The sequence below is a fragment of the Phaseolus vulgaris genome, chromosome 3, assembly GCF_000499845.2.
Source record: "Phaseolus vulgaris cultivar G19833 chromosome 3, P. vulgaris v2.0, whole genome shotgun sequence".
Taxonomy (NCBI): Eukaryota; Viridiplantae; Streptophyta; class Magnoliopsida; order Fabales; family Fabaceae; genus Phaseolus; species Phaseolus vulgaris.
This window is the reverse complement of record NC_023757.2, coordinates 29,991,888-29,996,990: the sequence shown is the minus strand read 5'-3', so window position 1 is coordinate 29,996,990 and position 5,103 is coordinate 29,991,888.

Genomic DNA, 5,103 nt, shown 5'->3' with positions numbered 1-5,103 from the left:
TAAGTTGTTTTTATTAACTGCTAATAAAACAACCGATTGTTTCGACAAAACAACCGATTGTTTTTCTGATATCATCTTAAAACAGTTTTGGGTATTTCTTTCCTTGATTCTTTTGTCTGTAATTCAACATTGATTTTCATTATACATTCAAAGTTTGCGAAAATCCCTCTTAAACAATTCACCCCCATCACGTTTAAGGCCATATATTCTAACAAAATATTTAGACTCAGAGATGGCAGTCACTTTTGGTTGCCAAGATCTATCAAGACACTTTAGAATCTTGATGTTCAACTCCTTGTCAATTATTTTTCCAAGACTCATTAGATGATTGACTATGTGGGTGATTCTCTTTTGTATTTCAGCAATTGATTCTCCTTTGAGCATTCTGAACATTGTTAGAATTGATGGGTTAAAAAGAGGGGGGTGAATTGTTTTATCAAAGATTTTCGCAAATACTTGCTTCAGAATGAATCCTTAACAAACAATCCACATAAGCACTTAAGGAAGACAATCAAACAATCCAACAAAAAGAGTTATTAGAATTTCAACCGGTTAAAGTTACGACTTAATCGGTTGTTTATAGCAGCGAAATATCAAACAGTTAGAGAGTTTGAGGGAAAGAGAGATTTACACACAAGAGTTATACTAGTTCACTCAATCCCTGAGCTACATCCAGTTCTCAGTCAAACCACTGACTTCCACTAACAATCAATCACAGATTACAAGCATACACCACAAAGAGGTGATTTTGAATCCCACAAAGCCTACTCACCCCCTTTGCACACACAACACCTCTAGACAGAACACCCTCTGTCTTTACAGGATTTCAAACACAAACAGTATGTAAAAGATGTACAATTACAAGATACTAAACAGGATAGAAAGCACCTGGATTTATAGAACCAGAGATCCTATGATTAGCACTTGTTACCACACAACAAAGCTTGACAACAATCTTGCTCTTTTGAAAAACACTTTCAAAACCAAATCTCTTTCTCAAATCTGAATCAGTACTTGTTAAAAATTTTGTGTTTTTTGATTTGAAAACGAAGCTGTATTTATAACCTTCTGAAAAGCTACTGTTTAAGACAGATTTGAACAACTAAATCAGTTAAAACAGGTTTTCAAAAAAACTGTTATGAAAACACACATTTAATCGGTTGAAACCACGATTGAACTGGTTGAATGAATGAAACAGTTACACAACTGATTCAAAAAGCAATTTCACAACTTCCAGCCAGCTAAGTGGTAAACAACCGGTTATTTCGATAAATCAATCAGTTGTTTTCTTTTTGCTTGAAAAAACACTTAGTTTCTTAAACCAGTTTTAAACAAGCTTTGTGTAGGCTTCAAGAACTGATCTTACAAAGATTCTAAGCACCCTACTCTTAAACCCAAACCTAGAAATCAGCACAGCTTCAACCTTCATATGGATTTGATACATCAAAGCTCCCATCTTCAACAATCTCCCCCTATTTGATGGAGACAAATCCTTGGGATGCTTTTAGGAATGTTCTTTGTTTAGAATCTGTTGAATCCTGCATTCATTGAACAAACACATGGTAATCTAATCCAAAACAGATATACACCATACACCAATTCTCACTAGGTGATTTCTAGAAGGAACATCAGCCACAATCAGATGAGAAACCAGTAATCAAACAATGATGCATACGAACAATCGATTATTTCGCAGGAATAACCGGTTAAAATTTTGCAACACTGATTTAAAAGAACTTAAATCTAAACCAGTTAAAACAGTTTATAATAGCAATGTTCAAATCAGAAAGAATGCAAAAACATTACAGAACATTACAAACCAAACTTTTCCCCCTATTTGTCTCATTAAATAGACAAAAGCTAGGATTAAAAACAGTTTAGGATATGAGACGCATATCAATTATTCCCAATTCATTTCTTAGAGAATAGAACCTGTCATTTGATAAAGGTTTGGTGAAGATGTCAGGAAGTTGACTTTCCGTTGATACAAACTTGATTTCACAATCTCCATTGTTGATATGATCACGGATGAAGTGATGGCTTATTTGAATATGCTTTGTCCTTGAGTGTTGAACTTGATTCTTTGTCAAGTTGATGGCACTTGTGTTGTCACATAGTAGAGGAACTTTGTTAATCTTTAATCCAAAGTCTTCAAGCTGTTGCTTGATCCACAAAATCTGTGCATAGCAGCTTCCAGCAGCGATATATTCAGCTTCAGCTGTTGATAAAGCTACACATGCTTGCTTTTTATTGTGCCATGAAATGAGGCTAGATCCAAGTAGGTGACATGTTCCACTCGTACTTTTCCTGTCTAATTTGCAACCTGCAAAATCAGAGTCAGAATATCCTACTAAATGAATAGGAGAATGAGAGGGATACCATAAACCCATGGATATTGTGCCTTTCAGATACTTTAGGATCCTCTTCACACCTTTTAGATTGTTTTCACAAAATCTTCACAAAGTTTTTCATTAGAAGAGCCAAATACAATGTCATCCACATATATTTGTACTAAGATAATATCAGAATCAGTTTTCTTAATGAACAAAGTTTTATCAACCTTTCCTCTTTCATATTCATGAGATAAAAGGAAGTGACTTAGCCTCTCATACCATGCCGTGGAGCTTGTTTGAGGCCATACAAGGCTTTTTTTAGCTTGAATACATACTCAGGATGCTTGTGATCTTCAAAACCAGGTGGTTGTGAAACATAAATCTCTTCATTCACGATTCCATTGAGAAATGCACTTTTGACGTACATCTGAAACAAATTGAAACCACTCATGCAAGCAAAAGCTAATAAAAGTCTTACCGCTTCTAACCTTGCTACAGATGCGAAGGTTTCATCATAATCGATTCCTTCAGCTTGGTTGTACCCTTTGGCAACAAGCCTTGCTTTGTTCCTTGTGATGATGCCTGAGGCATCCGATTTGTTCCTGAACACCCACTTTGTACCTATGACATTCATTTGAGAAGTTTATGGAACAAGATTCCATACATCTTTTCTCATAAACTGATTAAGCTCCTCGTGCATTGCTGTTGTCCAATGCTAATCTTTGAGTGTTTCACAAATTGATTTTGGTTCAATCTTGGAAACAAAAGTTGTATGGTTGCAGAAGTTTTCCATACTCCTTCTTGTGGATACTCCTTTGTGAATTTGGCCAATGATGTTATCAACAGACAGGTCTCTTGGGATCTTCCAATCCTTTGGCAGATCATCTTGCTGCAGATTTTCAATCGGTTGTTTCGCAGAATCAACCGGTTGAATTTTTGTGTTGTTGTTAAGATTCTTTAAGAAGAAGTTTTGATCATCTTCATCTGTATTGATCTTTGCTAAACCTTGTTCACACTTGTTAGTTTCATCAAAGACAACATGTATAGATTCTTCAACAGTCATAAGCTTTTTATTATAAACCCTATAAGCATGACTAGTTAAAGAGTAGCCAAGAAAGATACCTTTGTCGGATTTAGCATCGAACTTACCTAAGTTATCTTTGCCATTGTTCAGAATGTAGCACTTACAACCAAAGACCTTCAAATGAATTATGTTTGGCTTTCTTCCATTCAGTAACTCATAAGGTTTTTTCTTTAGGATAGGTCGTATTAGCACACGGTTCATCACGTAGCAAGCAGTACTCACAGCATCAACCCAAAAGCATTTGGGTAGGGCAGAATAATTCACAATGGTCCTTGCAAGCTCTTCTAGAGATCCGTTCTTTCTCTCCACCACTCCATTTTTTTGAGGTGTTCTTAGTGCAGAGAAGTTATGAAAGATTCCTAGCTTGTTGCAAAAGCTGATGAACTTCTCATTTTGAAATTCCCCTCCATGATCACTTCTGATAGCTCCTATATTGCTACAACATGTATTTTGCAGTCTCTTTGCAAGCTTCTTGAATTCTGGTTATGCTTCCTTCTTTGAGTATAGTAGGAAAATAGTCCAAGTAAGCCTGGAAAAGTCATCTACAACCATAAGAGCATACAGATTTCCTCCAAGGCTCATAGTCCTAGAAGGACCAAAAAGATCCATGTGCAAAAGCTCAAGGGGTTTTGAAGTTGAAACACAATTTTTCAAATTAAAAGATTTTCTAGTTTGTTTACCCTTTTGACACGCTTCACACACATGTTCCTTCTCGAACTTGAGTTTTGGTAAGCCTTGAACAAGTTCATTTGAAACAAGTTTATTTAAATGATTCATATGAATGTGTGCAATTCTTCTATGCCAAAGTCATGATTCCTCACGTTTTAATAGAAGACAACCTATTGAAGTAGAGCTAGATATGTCAAGCAAATAAATGTTGTTAGACCTCTTACCAATGAGCAGAACATCCTTTGAATTAGGCAAAAAAATCTCACATGAATTAGTTTTAAAGGTGACTTGATATCCTTTGTCACATAGTTGACTAATGCTGAGCAAGCTGTGCTTCAAACTTTCAACATAAAGCACATCATGAATAAGCAAGCTATCTTCATTACCTATAGTACCTTTGCCAAGGATTTTTCCCTTTTTATTGTCATTCCCATTTTGTTTGAGAGAGATGCTAATGAACCTGGATGCATCACCAGTCATATGCTTAGAACAACCACTATCTAGATACCATAGGTGTTGTTTTCTCCTCAAACAATCCTGCAAAAATTAAAATCAGGTTGCTAGATCTGGTCCCCTTACGAATTTGGGTCCATGAGTGTTAATATGTTTCCAAGGAACATTAGGATCCTTAGGAACCCATTTAAGAATACCCTTAGGAACAGACAACCTCCTAATCCTGCAGAACCTAATAGAATGACCCTTTTTCATGCAGTAGAAACAACAAATAACCGGTTCTTTAGACTTTTTAACCGATTGTTTTTTAGTGAAAGTTGAAAAAGGTTTTGAACATCCACTTTGTTTGCTTTGAGGGTTAAAACCCAAGCCAGATTTTCCAAAAACACATGTTTGAGATGCTAACACATCTTCAAGGTTTGATTTCCCTTTTGAAATGGTACCAACAGTTTTCACCAGATATAAAACTTTCCTTTGAAGGGACTCACAATTTTTGCAAAAGCTTGAATCACATTTGCAAGAAGAATTTTTATAAAGCAGTTCAAGATTTTCTAAATCACCATT